An 18077-nucleotide genomic window follows, 5' to 3' on the forward strand; every position below is an offset into this window, starting at 1 on the left:
CCCAACCTACAGAAGGTAGAGGGGCGGCCGCCCTGGGATTCAGCCGCCAGCCCAGCGGAGCACGGAGGATGGGGCAGGAGCCCAGTTGAGGACTTCAGAGTGTTGAATCTTTGTTTCTGACTTTCTTCATTCTATTTCCTTAACAAAGGGAATAGAATTTATATCCGAAAGACTCCTGGCAAGGCCGGGGAGCCCGAACTCCCGCCAGTCTCAGAACTGGCCCAGATTGCCCAGTGAGTAGCATTTGAGAGACGAGCAGGAGAGGACTGTCCAGCTGTTCCCCGGCCAGGCTTGTCTCCACTCAACCCGAGGGAGCCTCCCTCCTCCAAAGATTAGTGGCCTCTTTACTGGGGACGAGGACTATGGCCTCAAGGCAAGGAGTTCTAAATTCAGTTAGGGAATCAGAACAAAGACACGAATCAACAGCAAGCACTTTGATTGCCCCGCGAGGACAGGATCGGGGCAGACGGAGGGACCAAGCCGAGGAGCTTTTCCAAGCCAAAGGGAACCACTCTTGCCTCCCACCCAAGTTTGGCTCCAAGAGGTCTTCCTAAAATGGCTCTGCCAGACTCCGGCACTTCACTAATGCTTAGCCCGGCTGCTGTCCTCCATCTGTTCCATCTCCTAAAGACATTTCGGCACCACTAGTGTGGACTGAATGGAGTCTCTTGGGACTTTGTTTCATTGAACTTGAAAAGTCTCACCTCCACTCTCCAACGCAAGCTGGCCAAGGAGGAGAGCCTGTCATTGCAGAACCCTGTGGCCCCTGGGATAGGAGCCATCCCATGCCACACCTGACAGAAGCCCTCCATCCCGGAGCTGGCCCTCGTGGGCTCTCAGACCCAAGGGGGCCAGTGAGGACCCACAGAAAACAAGGGGGCCAGGAGGGAGGGAGACAGCCTTGGTTAGCAGACACGGGACCATGCTGTTCTTTTTTTTTTTTTTTTTTAAGATTATTTATTTATTTATTTATTTGACAGAGAGAAATCACAAGTAGATGGAGAGGCAGGCAGAGAGAGAGAGAGAGAAGCAGGGTCCCTGCTGAGCAGAGAGCCCGATGCGGGACTCAATCCCAGGACCCTGAGACCATGACCTGAGCCGAAGGCAGCGGCTTAACCCACTGAGCCACCCAGGCGCCCCCCATGCTGTTCTTTTTCAGGCCAGTTAGACTTCCTAGGCTGAGTGGCTTCAGAAGACCCACCTGTCTTTTTTTTTTTTTAATATTTTATTTATTTATTTGACACAGATTGAGAGAGAGAGGGAGGGAGAGGGCAGGCATGACCAGGGGAACAACAGGCAGAGGGAGAAGCAGACTCCCCACTGAGCAGCGATCCTGATGCGGGGCTCAACCCCAGGACCCGGGATCATTACCTGAGCTGAAGGCAGATGCTTAACGACTGAGCCAGCCACCCAGGTGCCCTGAGACCCACCTGTCTTGTATTGATTTTATTGTAAGGTGTTAAAGATCAGCAAGGGCCAGGCTGGCTGGGTTAACAGAGCACAAGACTCTTGATTCTCAGGGTTGTGAGTCTGAGCCCCACTTTGGGTTAGAGGTTAGTGTAATAATAAAATAAAACGCATTTTTTTTTTTAATCATCAGCACAGCTTGGGACCGGCCACAGCATTCTTCCAAATCTTCTCCGTGTAATCTCCTGGGAGCACGGAGGGCCTTTGCCCAGAAGCCCTACAACCTTTAAAGAGCTGAAGTGTGGAGGTGGGTCTGGTGGACTTGATCTAATCCCCTTGGAACAATTTCCCATATACGTGTGTTTGTAGGTGTCTCTGTAAATAGCGATTAAATATTCTTGCCTGGATATCTGTGTCTGCAAACCAGGGCTTCTATTAAGTGTAATTACTTCCTCCTGGAGCTCTTTGATTTCTCCCTCCTGAGAGAGATGAGCGAGGAAGAGCGGAAAGGTGTGCGCTTGAGCCTCGCTGGAGAAGCCAGGGTCTGCAGTGGCTCGCGCAGGCCATGGTGACTGGTCACACTTTTCCTTGACAGCTGGGAGAAGCCACGACCCAAGAAGACCCGGGCCTGCGGTCCCTCTGCCCCCCTTACCCACACCTGCCCCGAAGCCACCCCAGCGGGACAGCCTCTCCTCCCCAAACCTGCCCAGCCTTTCCCAGCAGCTGTTCTTACTTTCTTTCTCTTCCATTTTCTCCCTTTGCCTAAAAAGATCCCACCACAAAATCAAAACAAAACAAAACAAGTATTCTCTTCTTCCACATGGAGCCGCCGGATCCGGCAACCACAGGGGCTGGAAAGCGCGCTGGTCTGCAGGCCGGGGGTCCCCCTCTGCAGGTGTGGGCCGAGGACGGGTTCAAGATCCCCGCTCCACTCCCAGCAAGCCTGGGAAGGAATGTGTCCTGCGTCTCCGGGACACAGGATCCCAGCTGCTGGTGGCGGGGCCGGGTTGGTGGAGAAACTCCATCACTTATGCTCCCTGCCTCTCCCCAGCTTTTCCTGGGATGCCTTTTGAGGTTTGCTGATACGTGTTTGTTTCCAGGTTTGCGTCAGTCACAGTTGACTGTGGGTAACTTTCGTTACCAGGGCAAACCTGGGCCCGGCCAGCTCCCCACAGTGCCCCGGAGGCCTCCTGCCCCAGCCGCGGCCCGCTGACCCGACCCGGCCCCCCACCCCTCGGTCTCCCCTTCGAACACACTGCTCTCGTCCACACCACCCATCCCTTGGGTGTGCTGTTATTTTCACAGTGGCCCTCTGTGAATTAAAAAAAAAGAGAGAGAGAGAGAATTAAAAGAGTTATTTATATGAATAGCTCTGCAGGAGGTTATTTATATGAGGACATATAGTATCCTTGATCATCTGGCTGCCGAGTTCAAGGGAAGGAAAGAACCCTTTATTAAGTGCTTCTGATGAGTCAAACCCATGCCAGCCCTCTCCTATGTGGCTGGGATCGTTGCCCACGTTTCAGACAGATGTCGAACGCGAACATGACCCACATCTGTTTTACCATCCATATAACCTTATGCTTAGAAGAGTGGCGGGGGCATTCTAGGTGTTCAGGAAAAATGTGTTCTATAAATGAATGGAAAGGAAACAGGCTCAGTGCAGGAGGCTCCTGATGTGGAGTCACACGGCCTGGCCGTGACCAGATGGACGGAGCCCCAGGCCCGCCTGACCCTCAGCCCGGGCTCCTTCCCTCCACCTTCCACGGGTCCCCCTCATCTTCTCTGGAGGTAGCCACTGGGGCTCTTGCAAAGGCTGGTGTGTGACTCAAACGGCACGGTGTTTCCTCAAAAAGTTAAGCAAAAAACAACCATATGATCCCGCAGCCCCTCTCCTGCGTGCCGCCCCCAGAGAACGGAAGGCAGGGTCTTGAAGAGACGTGCGTACACTCGTGTTCGTGGCAGCATTAGACACAATAGCCAGAAGGCTTCGGAAGCAATGCAAGTGGCCGGCAATGGATGAACACGTAAAACTAAACAGTCATCAGTGGCATCTTACTTTGCCTTCGAAAGGAAGAAGTTCTGACACAGGTCACAACGGGTCTGGACCTGGATGACATGACACGAAGTAATTAAGGCCGATGCCCAAGGAAAAATGTGGAGGGATTTCTCTTATATGAGGGACCTAGAATAGGCAAATTCATAGAGACAGAAAGCAGATTAGAGGGCACCAGGGGCAGGAGGAAGGGCGGGGGAGGGGGTAGTGTTTAATGCACAGTTACCATTTGGGAAGATGAAGAATATTCTGGAAAGGGATGGCAGCAGTAGCAGAACATGGGGGTTCTTAACGTCACTGACCGTACACATACAAGTGGTTCAAACAGTCATTTTTAGGTGCTCTAAATGTTATCACAATAAAAATTAATTACAGCTAATAAATACAGGGGCACCTGGGTGGCTCAGTCGGTTAAGCGTCTGCCTTCGGCTCAGGTCATAGTCCCAGGGTCCTGGGATCGAGCCCCACATCGGGCTCCCTGATCAGTGGGGAGCCTGCTGCTCCCCCTGCCCCTCCCCCTCCTCAATGCTCTCTCTCTCAAATAAATATATAAAATCTTTAAAAATAAATAAATAAAAGTATACCCGAAGGCTTCTTCAATTTTCTAAATGTGGAATCGGAAGCAAAGAGGTTGAGTAAACTACCTTTTATTAGATTTGTTTAGTTTAGAGCAGAACGCTCCTGAGGAATTCACTTTATATTAGAGAAAGGCTGCTTTCGATTAAAGGAATCATAAGAGAGCAGTGGGGTTGACACAACTTCCCTCTCACGGCAGGATCCCCTCTTACTCTCTAAAGCAGCCGGTTTTATTTCTGAACAGATTTTTATATTAGAAAACTCTTCCCTATAGGTTCATAGATAATGAGAGCCAGAAAGGATCTTAGAAACAATCCTGTCCACTCTCTTCATTTTCAGTAGAAGGGGGTTGAGAAATACTAAGCAACGTGGTCAAGATCCCACTTTTGGTGGCATCCAGACCCCTGTTTTAGAGGCTCGGGCTCTCTCCAGGATGGCACAGAAACGTGGTCAAGATCCCACTTTTGGTGGCATCCAGACCCCTGTTCGAGAGGCTCGGGCTCTCTCCAGGACGGCACAGAAGACCCCTGAGCTGGGATGACCCTGCCCTAGCTAAACTGGACCCCAGCCAGAATCTTCTTCCGACAGCCCGTCTGCCTCCTGCTGCAGCCCCAGCAACGAGCTCCCCTTGCTCAGGGAGCCTCCCTGTCCACAGGCAACGAAGGGCACACCTTCCCCAAGGTCAACCCAAGAGCTAGTCAGCTCGAGGCCAGGCCCAGGCTGCGCCCAGATACCCATCCCCAGGTCCTTTCTCCCTCAAGGAGAATAAATCAGTTCAACTAGAAATAGCAAAGATCAATATTATTTGCAGCAACTAGAAGTGGACACCCCGCTGGGACCGTCTGTGGAAAATGTGTCTCCCCTTTATTTAACAAGTTGATGTTATCTTGTGGCAACGGCCAGACGCTGGGTGCTGCTGGCAAACTGCTGGCAAGCTTACATCTCAAAATCGCCGGCGACTACAGGGTGTCGATATGAAACTTTGCGGATTAGATGGGGAGTCACCCATCCCCCACTTTGGAGCCAGAAACTGTATATCCGCTGCCTAGGTTTGCCCCGAATTCAATCGCTGTCTCTGACAAAAATGCTATTATATTCAGCTGCATACACGGCCTCTGAAATGATTTGAGGAAATGAAGCCCAAATAACTTCAAAATAACTCAAAAGTAATTTTTCCACCTTATGAAGGTATATAGAGCAGACTTTCACATGAGTTCTCACAGTTCCAAGAAACAAGACTTAAGAAATGTATGCTTTTATACTTTAACTTCATGTATGAAGAGAATATCCTGCATTTTCCCTGCTATTTTGGGGTCAGCCTGGGAGGGCCTCCTGAGCTGAAGGACAGGCGCACACAGCAACAAAGCTGACTTAAGCCGCCTTGCACTCCCCCACCCCCACCCCGCGGATAGCTAGTTCTATCAAAAAAAAAAAAAAAAAGAGTCTAATTTGCAATGATTTTTAATGACTCCAAATTGAGTCCTAGTATGTAATAATTTTTCAAAGTATCTAGACAATTTAATAATTTTCTTTAAATTTTTTGCTGGAGACTAACATTAAATTAAGAGTGTGTGTGTGTGTGTGTGTGTGTGTGTGTGTGTGTTTGAATCCCTAGAACAGAGAGTGGAAAACTTTTTTTTTTAAGTTTATTTGTTTATATTCATGTGGCACCTAGATGGCTCAGTTGTTAAGCATCTGTCTTCAGCTTGGGTCATGATTCCGTGATCCTGGGATCAAGCCCCAGGTCAGGCTCCCTGCTCAGCATGGAGTCTGCTTCTCCCTCTCCTCTGCCCCTCCACTCCTGCTCTCTCTCTCTCAATCGTGCCCACTCTCTCCCAAATAAATAAATTAATTCTTTTTAAAATATGTTTTTTAAGTTTATTTATTTATATCCTCTACATCCAACATGGGACTCAAACTCACAACCTTGAGATCAAGAGTCGCACACTACACTGACTGAGCCCATCAGGACCTCCAGCAAACATTTTCTGGAAGGAGCAGGAGAGTAAATATTTTAGTCAGTGCTGGCTTCCTGGGCAGTCACACAGGACCCTGACTTTAGAGAGGCCAACATACTTGGTTTCATGTTCTCTCATGGCCATTGTGGAATTTTTAATATTCTTTTTTAACAAGGGGCCCCAGGTTTTCATTTTGTACTGCAAATTTCATAGCCAGTCTTGCTCTCAGGCCCATACAGTGTCTGATAAAACTGTTCAGCTGTGCTACACTGCTTGACAGCAGCCATAGGCAATATGGAAACAAATGCATGTGTTCCAATAAAACTTTATTTGTAGACACTGAAACATTCAATTTTCACATGTCATGAAATACCAGTCCTCAAAAGAATTTTTCCCCAAGCATTTAAAATTGTAAAGCCGGGGCGCCTGGGTGGCTCAGTGGGTTAAGCCGCTGCCTTCGGCTCAGGTCATGATCTCGGGGTCCTGGGATCGAGTCCCGCATCAGGCTCTCTGCTCAGCAGGGAGCCTGCTTCCCTCTATCTCCCTCTCTGCCTGCCTCTCCATCTGCTTGTGACATCTCTCTGTCAAATAAATAAATAAAATCTTTAAAAATAAATAAATAAAAATAAAATAAATAAAATTGTAAAGCCATTCTTAGCTTGCCATACAAAAATAGATTGTCGTCTGGATTCTGCCCCTGAGGTGTAGTTGGCTGACCCCCTAGTCTACAAAAAAATCTGGGGAGACCATAATTTTCCTCTTGTGGAAGTTCTAGATGTTGGTTCAAATCCTGGGACTTTACACAGGCCATGCTAGTGTGCTGCCATACAGGGTGCCACCACATTGACTGCAGGAATAAGATGTTACCAGTTAAGAGCTCTGGATGTCTGCACCATGGTGGAGAGGAGGGAAACGGACCCTTTGCCAACACCTTTCCAGGAAACTGGCTTCTTCCTTCTGACACCCTGGATCTGGCCCACCCAGTGAAAGTAGAAACGGAGATTCAGCCACTGCTCCCTTCTCCGTCTCCTTGCCCCTCCCTGTACAAAGCCACTGAGTTGTAATGTCAAGTCACCTTCCTCTGCCTGACCAGAAACAGGAGGGACGCTAGAGAGCTCGGTGTCAACACATGTGCTGAATCCTTCCCAAAGACTCTTACTTATGTATCTCTCTGGGGAGCGATGGCAGAGGGCAGAGCCCTAGTCTGACCCCAGAGCATCAAGGCTTTGGAACACCCAGAACTTCCCTCTCAAAGGCACCCCTGAGCAGATGCCCGCTACAGCTTGCTGGCTCAAGAGCCCTCGGAGAAGCACATGGAGACAGAATGGAGAGGCAGCCTTTCCCACTCACTGCCTTTGACAGAAGCTCCTACTCCAGGCATCTGAGTTTCACAAACACCCTCCTCCCACTGGCCTGTCTCCCTCAGAGCCTCAGCCCTGACTGATGTTATGAAAGGCGGTGAGATCAGGCCCACTCAGCGACAGCCCGGCCCTTTCCCCAGCCACTAATTCTTCTTCAGTTACACTTTCTCTGGCTCCCTCCTAATGTGCTCATCCGGAAAGATGGATGACTGCGGCTAAGCGCTGGTGTCTGAGTTCATTCCAGACTCACGTCTTGAAGGAGCCAAGTCAGCCCCCCAAGGAAGGTTATAATTGCTGGAGGAAATAATCAGGAGGGGAAGGGTGGGGGGTGGGCTATGGTGAAGACATTGCACATCCAAGACCTTTGCAACTTGGACTTCTCCAGGAAAGAAGAGAAGAAGCAAGAATTAGAACCTCATTGATGGCTGAACTCAAGCCACCTGCAGGCTCACCAGTGACTGTGTCTGATGCAGGATCATCTAGATAGCTGGCCAGAGTGAAGGTGGATATCCAGCGGTGGGTGTGAGAATAAGCTCTCATGATCAGTGGCTGCTTTAAAGTCAGTTAACAAACTGGGCAAAGGGCTGTTGAAAATACAAAGCAGCCTAAGTTAAGGAACTTACCCTGTAGTTAGAAAAGTAAAATGAAGACAGAAGTAGACGTTTAATGTCAATACAAGGCCATATGTGATAAGTTCATAACACTTATTCAGGAAACCTGTGCTGAATGCCTACTGTGTGCTTGGTAGAGACCTAGGTTCTTCCTGTGTGGGGGGTCGGCAGAGTAGGCTTCACAGAGCATAAAGACTGAAGATGGGTAGAATCTAGGTGGGCTAAGAATGTTGTGAAAGGATCTCTGTGAGTAACACTGCATGCAAGTCAGTCTGGGGCCATAAAATATTTCAGTGGAGGAGACAGTTTGTGTGGACAACAGTGGGAGGAAGTAATGGACATTTTTTTTGAAGTAGGCTCCACACCCAGTGTGGAGCCCAGCATGGGGGCTCGAACTCATGACTCTGAGATCAAGGTCTGAACTGAGATCAAGAGTTAAATGATTCACCGAATGAGCCATCCAGGCCACAGACATTTCTGAAGGAGGCATTTGGCAGTTGGCCTCCAGGGCCCAGGACTAAGCCAAGAATTTGGCCCTTAGACTTACACTCAGGAGAGTCACAAGCAAAAGTGGTGTTTAAGAAAAAACATAAGGGGGGCGCCTGGGTGGCTCAGTGGGTTAAAGACTCTCACTTCGGGTTAGGTCATGATCCCAGGATTCTGGGATCAAGCCCCACATCAGGCTCTCTGCTCAGCGGGAAGCCTGCTTCCTCCGCTCTCTGCCTGCCTCTCTGCCTACTGGTGATCTCTGTCTGTCAAATAAATAAATAAAATCTTAAAAGAAAAGAAAAGAAAGGACGTAAGCTTTCAAAAGGCAAGGATTTGATCTGATTAGCTTATATGGATGCCATCGAACAGGATAACCTGAGGGGTGAGCCACTCAATTAACATTGATTGAAATAAGTGCACCGGGCTCATTTCTGAGTGGTGGTAATTTGGGCAGTCAAAGTCAAAACTTGACCATGCCTTCCTCCTCATGCTCTCAACCTCAAAAACTCATGGGCACTTCAACTCCCTCAAGGCTCCCTCAAGGAAGATAGGCTTTAAGGTCAGGCTGACTTGGTTTGAAACACAATTCCACCACTTTGGGCCTTGGTCTCCTTGTCTATAAAATGGGATAATAATACATGCTTTGCACCACCATGAAGACATCAAACAATGATCCTTGGAGAATGCGTGCTTCAGGTCTGGGCAAAGGAGAAATGTTCCATGACACTCACTTCCCTTGTCTTTCTTGTCTCTTAAAGATCTGAGTGCATTTCTTCTAGTCCTTTTATTTATTTATCTGGATTGACAGGAAGTTACAAAAATAGTACTGAGACATCCTGTGAGTGCCCTTCACCTAGTTTCTGCCAATGGCCTCCTCTTACCTAACAATATAAAAACTAGGAAACTGACATGGTAAAGCTATAGACCTTATTCCGAGCTCACCAGGGTGTTCATTTTCATGAGTGTGTTTCTATGAGACGTTATCATGTATAGATTCTTGTCAGCCAGGGGACAGAATTGTTCCATTGCCACTCCCTTATGCTATCTAAACACTCCATCCTCTTCCTGCCCACCTCCTCCTTAACCCCCAACACCACTAATACATTCCCATTTTTATAATTAGTTTTAGACTTTTCTATCCACAGAATCATGCAGTAGGGAACCTTCTGAGTTTGACTTTTCTCAGCATAATGCCTCTGAGATCCATCCAAATTATTGCATGTGTCAGTAGTGAGTTCTTTTTCATTGCTTAGTAGTATTCCGTGGCATGGATATACCATAGTTTGGGTAAACAGACACCTCTCAAAGGATATCTGGACTGTTTCCAAGTTGGGGCCATAACCATTATAGCTGCTATGAACTTCCACAGTTTTTGTGTGAGCATTGGTTTTTGTTTCTCTGGGATAAATGCCTAGGTATGCAATTACTGCCTTGTATGGTCAGTGTACGCTTAGTACACTTAGTACACTTTTAAAAGAAACTGCCAACCCATTTTCCAGAGCAGCGTTACCATTTTATATATTCACTGGCAATGTGCAAGGAAATTCAGTTTCTCCATATTCTGCTGGCACTTGGTGTTGTCCCTTATTTTTATTTTTGCTATTTATTAATGCATGTGTAAGTGATAGCTCGTGGTAGCTTTAATTTGCATTTTCCTAAGAGTTAATGAGAAACATGTTAATTCTGGAACAAGTGCGAGATTTAGGGTTTAATCCATGGACGTCCGATGGCTCCAGCACTGACCATTTGTTGAAAGGCTAATCTTCCTCCATCAGATGGCCATCGTATTTTTGCCAAGTCGGTTGGGCATGTTTGCGCACGTCTCTGCCTTTCTGAGTTCTCCACTCTGTTTCGTTGATCTGTCTGTCCTTCCACTGAGACCATATTGTCTTGATTGCTCTAACTATGGAGTAAGCTTTCATATCAAGTGGAGTAATTCCTCCCATGTTATTCTTCCAAACGGAGTGGATTTTTTATTTTTTTTTATTATTATTATTTTTTTTTAGATTTTATTTATTTATTTGAGAGAGAGACAGTGAGAGAGAACATGAGCAAGGAGAAGGTCAGAGGGAGAAGCAGACTCCCCGTGGAGCTGGGAGACCTATGCGGGACTCGATCCCGGGACTCCGGGATCATGACCTGAGCCGAAGGCAGTCGTCCAACCAACTGAGCCACCCAGGCGTCCCGGAGTGGATTTTTTAAAAAGATTTTATTTATTTGACAGACAGAGATCACAAGTAGGCAGAGAGGCAGGCAGAGAGAGAGGAAGGGAAGCAGGCTCCCCACTGAGCAGAGAACCCAAAGCGGGGCTTGATCCCCAGACCCTGAAATCATGACCTGAGCCGAAGTGAGAGGCTTTTTTTTTTTTTTTAAAGATTTTATTTATTTAGCTGACAGACAGAGATTACAAGTAGGCAGAGAGGCAGGCAGAGAGAGAGGAGGAAGCAGGCTCCCTGCTGAGCAGAGAGCCTGATGTGGGGCTCGATGCCAGGACTCTGAGATCATTACCTGAGCCGAAGGCAAAGGCTTTAACCCACTGAGCCACCCAGGCGCCCCCAAATGGAGTGGACTTTAAGACAATATTCAACTAGATTTCATATTGAACAGGAAATTTCAACATAAATTGGGTGATCTGAAAAAAAATTTTTAGGAACCTGTTAAATGTGTGTTTTTTTTCACACACACACACACACACACACACACACACACACAAGAATGAACCCATTCTCACTCTTTTTCCTGTTTGTTTTTCTTATGGTAAAATATACACAATACAAAATTTACCATTTTAGCCATTTTTAAGTGTACCATTCGGTGCCATTAAGTATATATACATTGCTATGCAACTATCCATCCCCACAGCTTTTTCATCATCCCCAACAGAAATTCTGTGCCCATCAAATAATTAAAAACCCACTCTCTCTTCCCTTAAGCCTCTGGTAACCATAAGTCTACCTTCTGTCTTTCTGGGTTTGACTAGGTACTTCCTATAAATGGAATTATACAATATTTGTCCTGTTGTGTCTGGCTTATTTCACTTAGCATTAGATCTTCAGGTGTCAGCCATATGGTAGCACGTGTCAGAACTTCCTTCCTCCCTAAGACAGAATAATGTTCTGGAGTGCCTGGGTGGTTCAATCGGTTAAGTGTCTGACTCTTGGTTTGGGCTCAGGTCATGGTCTCAGAGTCGTGAGATCAAGCCCAGGATAGGTCTCTGGACTGGGTAGGCATGGAGTCTGCTTAAGATTCTCTCTCTCCCTCTCCCTCTGCCCCTCCTCCCACTCACCCCTGTCTCTTTCCCTCTCTCTCCCTCTCTCTCTCTCTCAAATAAATAAATAAATAAATAAACAAATAAATCTTTTTCAAAAAGAGGACTGGATAATGCTCCATTGTTTACGCATTCATCTGTCAATGGACATTTACGTTGTTTCCACCAAAAGGTGAATATTGTGAAAAATGCTTCTAGAAACATGGATGCATGTTTTCCATTCCTTCAGGCATATACGCACCAGTGGCCATTGCTTCTTAGGCCGCAAACATCTGCTTCCTTTTCTTTTGGAGAGACCCCAGGGGCCATCAGCAAGTGGGTCCATTGGGCCACTAGGGGGAGCTCCCCACCCTGGGATTTGGTGGGGTCTTTGCTTTGCAGGATGGTAGAGGCGAGAAAGGACTCAGCGGGACCACAATGAAGGAAAAGAGCAGCCCTCCTGTGCGCTCAGAGCCATTTCTCATGGCTTTGACCCAGTCACAACCTGAGCGGACTTGGGGGGTTTTGTGTCCTGGAGTTCTAAGCACACCCTCAAACTTCCTTTATTAAAAGCAACCCTTCTGTGTCCCCAGGCGTGAGAGATTGAGGAATCAAAGAACTGACCTTTCCTCAGTTCTTAGTTTGGGGAAAATTGGTTTCCTGCATTATTGTGAACTTGAACAGATTGTATATAAAAAGCAGTTTACCTTCCACATTTTTCTCCAGTTCTCCAGCCCCAATCTTCCTCTGCCACTATTTATAGAATTAGAGCCAGAGTGGATCTCCTGTCCCTGAGAGACTGAAGGCAGTGGGAGTGGAGGGTTACCTCTGGGTAGGTCTGTAGTGGTTTCAGGCAGAGAATCTGACCTAAACTGCTGTAAGGGTCCTCCTGGTTGTCTCTCCCCTCAGGCTCTTCCACAACGCGTGTGCAGCTGACCCAGCTGCCTGTCAGCTGCGGAGTTGTGGGTAGGTAACTTGACCTCTCAGTTTTCTCATGTGTAAAATGGGATAATAATGGCGCCAACTTCATAGTGTTGTGAAGATTAGATCCCTCGACACACTGTAAGCACTCAGTTAGAACGGGTTATTATTGTTGTCCTGATGTTATTATAATTCTCCTATAGAAGTAAGTCCTGGACTGAGGCGGGCAACCATCCACATACTTTCTCGCACTGCAGACCAAGAGAATGGACAAAAAAGCAAACACCTGTACATACGGGGCAGTGCGATGGGCTCCCTCATTAGCAGCCAGGGAAGCCTTCTCAGTCCAGAAGCTTCTCCCGAGGACTGAGCTCCAGAATCTATGCTACCAAGATTGGGCTTCTAAGGCTAAGTTCTGCTGGAGAAGGCGTTCCCTTCCCAAGCCACTAAGGACCATCAGCCTCACCCCAACCACCGTGCCTGGGGCGCTGGAGTGAAACCAGAGAGGAGGAGGCTGCTGGGCCGGGTCCAGGAGAAGATGGACAGCTCCTCTAGTTAGAAACAAGGGCCTGATGGAGTTACTTCCTCCTCCTTCCTTGTGTCTCTCTCGGCCGCCCTCTGGAGCAGAGCAGGGGTCAGGTGGGAAGTCCCAGAAACAGCCCCGGGTTAAGTGGTTCCCCTTGTCGCTGCAGCGTGAGTGACGAAGAGTTAGCTGACAGCGGGCGGGGTGTCGCCCAGGGCTGCTCCGATCTGGGGTTCCGGGAGCCAAGTTTGTATCTGTGGGGTCAGCGGCTCCGAACTTCCTTTATTGCTACCAGTTGGCCAGCCCTCTCTGACTTCACTGAGACTGGAAATCAAGCTGCAGTGGGGGTTCTGTGGGTTTCAGCCTGGGGGCTGGGGTGTGAGTGGGGGGTCGTGCGTAACCTACATCGGGAGCATCTGCTTGCCGGCACAGATTCCGGAGCCCAGTCCACAGCAGGGCAGCCCTGCTGACCTGGGGCAGTGAGCAAGGGCCTGTGGTCACCTCCCTCCCTCTCTAGGTGTTACTCCGTTCCCTCCTCCCATCTTTGGCCCTTGGAAGACCAGGCTGAGATCACTGTTTCAAACAGGGCTGAGAACCCAAGAGGGCCCCTTGGGCCCTGGCCTTTGCTGGTGAGGGTGATGCAAGGCCCTCTCAGGCGGGGCTCCCCTCTCTCGTGCCCTCTCAGGACCCCGCCATGCCCTGGTGCTGCCAGATCCAAGCTGCCCTCTCCAACTCCTGCAGCTAATAGACAGCTGCTCCCCAGAGAAGAAACTCCCCTTCTTTCCCCATCCTGGCCCAACTGCCAACCTGCCTGGTCTGTGCCTCTTTCCTACCACATGAAAGGCACACGGGCCTGGCTCAGACTGAAGTCAATATTTATATACTTGCTATTGGGAACAAATGAGCGTCCTGTGTCTGTCTGGGTCGCCGTCATCAGCCATCATGGCGAGCAAGGCCAGACTCAGCATTCTCTAAGTGAAAAGGGACAAGGTTTTAAAACAGTGTCTGTGACCAGATTTGTTCTCATCCTGTAATCTGTAGAATGAAGGCAACTTTGAAACATGCACTGAAAACCCCTTCCAGGGAGGAAAGTCCTAAGCACTGTGCATTGCCCGGCATAGGTTTTGATGACCTGGGCCTTCCCTGTCAGCTTCTGGGGACCTCTTCCCCGTAACTTACTACAAAGCCAGATGGACATTTAAATTAAGGAAGCCAAACAAGCAGCCACTGGCTTCCTGCTCCGGGCTGGGGCAGTGGGGAATCCTGAGCAGAGCGCCATGGGGCGGGGACGGAGGTGGGCAGTTGCTGGGTGGTAAGACCCAAAGACACTGGGGAGGCTCCCTGTGGACCCCCCACTTCCTCAGGAACCCCGAAATATCTCCTGCACTCAGAGGCCTCAGTTCCTGAAATTCTACCAGCAGAGAACCATCTGCTGGAGATCTGGTAGCTCTTCTGTTTCCAGAACTTCCTGCCTAAAGCCCACCACAGATGGCAGCCCAAGAATGAGATCCGGGTGGGGATATAGGTATGGTTGCCAGGCTACAGGAAAAGCAAGAAGGAAATTAAAAGGGGAGGTAGGAGGCATGAAATGAAATAGGACCACAGCGCCCGGCAGGAGGGTGAGGTCACCAGTCAGTACTGCCTCTCCCCGGGCTAGTCGCCTCTTGCCCTGTTCTCTCCTTATCTGTTTCCCTCCTACCTCCTCGGGCTCGGGCAAAAGCAAGTCAGCTCCTCCAGCGTGTTCCTAAGCCTATAAAGGCAATGATATTTGTCTGTCCACTCCCCTCTTAGATTCGAAGGTTTCAAGGCCTGTATCTGAAACGTGGCAGGAAAGGAAGTGCAGATGCAGTTTTCAGTCTCTGCTGATGAGCATTCTTGATCTTGGTGTCTTCGTGGTGATGCACGGAGTTCCGAGAAAGACTTCGAGAATGGGAGAAATGTTCAAGTCTAATCATTCACAGTGGGGCTGATCGCTATTTTATTGGAATCCTTTTTACTGATCAACCTATTGAAGACCCTCAGGGATTAATGCGGGGCGCTCCAGTTAGCTCGGCGGTAGGACCCAGATGCAAACTGTGCAGTGAGAAACGACACCAAGGGAGGGCGTGGCACCAAATATTTATTTATTTACTTATTTTAAGATTTTATTTATTTGAGAGAGCCACGGAGGGGGGTGCGGAGAGCACGAGTGGGGAGGGAGGATGGGGGAGGCAGAGAGGGAGAAACAGATTCCCCACTGAGCAGGGAGCCCCCTTTGCAGGCTCAATCCCCAAATCCTGGGATCATGACCCAGAGCCAAAGGCAGATGCCCAACCGACTGAGCCACCCAAACCCCCCTCCCCCCCCCCCAACCAAATGCTTTCAAGTTAACATTCGGAATGTTAACAATTGTCCATTACAATGATACATTTTCACGTGTCACTGTTTGTGTCTTGTGGTACAACCACGTTTCTGCAAGCCAAACACACGCTTCACATAGGAAACTGCCTAGCAATTCATCCCAGCCCTGAGAGTGGAATTCGGGAGTTTATAAATGCTTTTGATGATAATTACAGATCAGAACAAACTGTTACTTACCTTGAGATGTTGGGATTACCTGTGGATTTCCTTTATCATCCTTATTAGTACCATTTAGCAAAAGGTAACTCGAGCACGTGGTAATGGCGGCACCTGGAACCCAGGCTCACTCAGGTCGAGCGCACCCCACCTAGACCTTGCACAGGCCAACACAGGAAGGAACCAGGCTGGTGGAGACCCCGGTGGATGGAGCCACACCCCTTCCCTTCCTCCGCCACTGCAGTATGGTCTGAGACGAATAAACTGGCTATTTCATGGGGCTCAGGGATGGCCCCAGTCAGCACAGTTCAGCAAGCGCCTCTTCCATACTCACATACCCCCCACCGGCAGTTGGCTGGGTGTGGGACCTCAGCGACCTCGTGACAGGCGACCTGTGGGGCCTTCAAAGTTGCAGACTGCAGCCCCATGTGTTTTGACGGTCTGACGTGTAGCCTGGGAAGCTATTTCTAACATTCATTCTTTGCTGGAAAATTCTGATAAACCAGCAGTTCAGGTGGCCTGGGAAGCCTCCCAGGGAGCTCCGTCAGAGCCAATGACCTTGGGACAGCCTCTGGTCACAGGCAGAGGGTTCTCTCCTGCTTGGGGCCACTGTAAGGCTCTTGGCTGCAAACGCAGCCTGCTTTATTCCTCCTTCGTGCTCTCGGTACTGCCTTTCCTGGCGTCCTAACAGTCTCCTGAGAGGAAGGAAGAAGGGCCCCCCTGTCATGCTGTGGAATGCTACCTCCCCCAGCTGTGCTCCTGGCCTCCCTCATCGAAGGGAATCAGATCTTGCTCCAACGCTATCCCAGCCCTTCCTAACAGCAGGGATGTCCCACCCTCCCCATTTTTCTTCCCTCTGCTTTCAAGCATGTCCAAGGCCCCCTTATCATGAAAACCACATCACTTGACCCCACGCCCCCCTGCTGCACGGTCGAGACCCTCCCCCACTCTCCTCAGCTAAACTTGCAGGGATTATCCACACTTAGATGCAAGTTCCCGGCCATCTCCTGAGCCTTGACCCTCACAGCCGCTCTGTTTGCCAGTTCCCCTGGATGTGGTGGCGACTGCATTTCCAGCCACCCTGACCTTTAACCCTCCTCCCCCTTCTCTGTTCTGGCTGTCAACACTGGCTGTCCCTGTTGGCACTCCCAACAAAATGGTCTGGAGCAGTCAAATTCATTGTCTTCCACCCACGCTTCCATCATTCTGTCTCTCCTTCGATTCAACCACAGATTCATTTAGTTCTGGAAGAAATCTCCAGGATTCTTTAGGGAGACCCATGCTCTTTACAGGTGAGGACACTGAGGTCCGGAGAGAGGAGGCGAAATGCCCAGGGTAAAGGAGCCCTTCGAGGAAGGAAGCGGGGACAGCCCAGGCTTCTACCTGTAGTCCTGATGGATGGCGTAGCTGCCGGTCTTCAGCCCCAGGGGGTGTCTGTCTTGGGCATCTGTCCTTGGTTTGGTGTCTCTTTGCTCTAACCCTGGCCCCACCATGAGAGCAGAGCTCCTTGAGGGCAGGTATCCTGTCTCCCTTCCCTCAGTAGGTATCTCAGCACAGAATACGAGAAAGGACTCCAGTCAAAGCTGAGAAGGGAAGACACAGGATGGCCGTGTGAGACTATCGAAAGGGAAAATAGCATTTCATGTTGATTACAATTCCAGATAGTGCCTCATACTTTGGTCAAGCTTATTAATAGGACTGTATTCATTAGCACTTCTGATTTTCTCTTTATTTTTTACTTACTTATATTTTAAAGATTTTATTTTTAAGTAATTTCTGCACCCAACATGGGGCTTGAACTCACAACCCCGAGAGCAAGAGTCACACACTCTAACTACTGTGCTCCCCCACCCCAATTTTACAGGTGGTACCCACTTGAAACTTTTGCCTCCCCTGTCAGCTGGGGGCTCCGGGTTTGGCCAATTCTTAGAGCCACCTTCACCTGTGTCATTCTAGGTATTTGTAAAGTGGGAATTCATTCAAGGGATAATTTAAGACTCTGTCTTCTCTCGGAAGAAAAAAATGGGGATGAAAATCCAGGAGTTCGGGATGCCTGAGTGGCTTAGTGGGTTGGGCCTCTGTCTTTGGCTCAGGTCATGTTCTCAGAGTTCTGGGATCGAGCCCCACATCGCAGGGAGTCTGCTCCCCCCACCCCCTCTGCCTGCCTCTCTGCCTACTTGTGATTTCTCTCTCTGTCAAATAAATAAATAAAATCTTAAAAAAAAAAATCCAGGAGTTCAAGAACTAAGAGCAACATTAGACTGCCAAATGAAAAATCAGGTCATGTCTACTTAATAGGAATAATACTATTAGTAATATTTATTGAGTGTATAAGACATAGTTCTTGTTCCTTTTATCTGTATTATTCAATT

This window comes from Mustela erminea, chromosome 6 (genome assembly GCF_009829155.1).
Source record: "Mustela erminea isolate mMusErm1 chromosome 6, mMusErm1.Pri, whole genome shotgun sequence".
Lineage (NCBI taxonomy): Eukaryota > Metazoa > Chordata > Mammalia > Carnivora > Mustelidae > Mustela > Mustela erminea.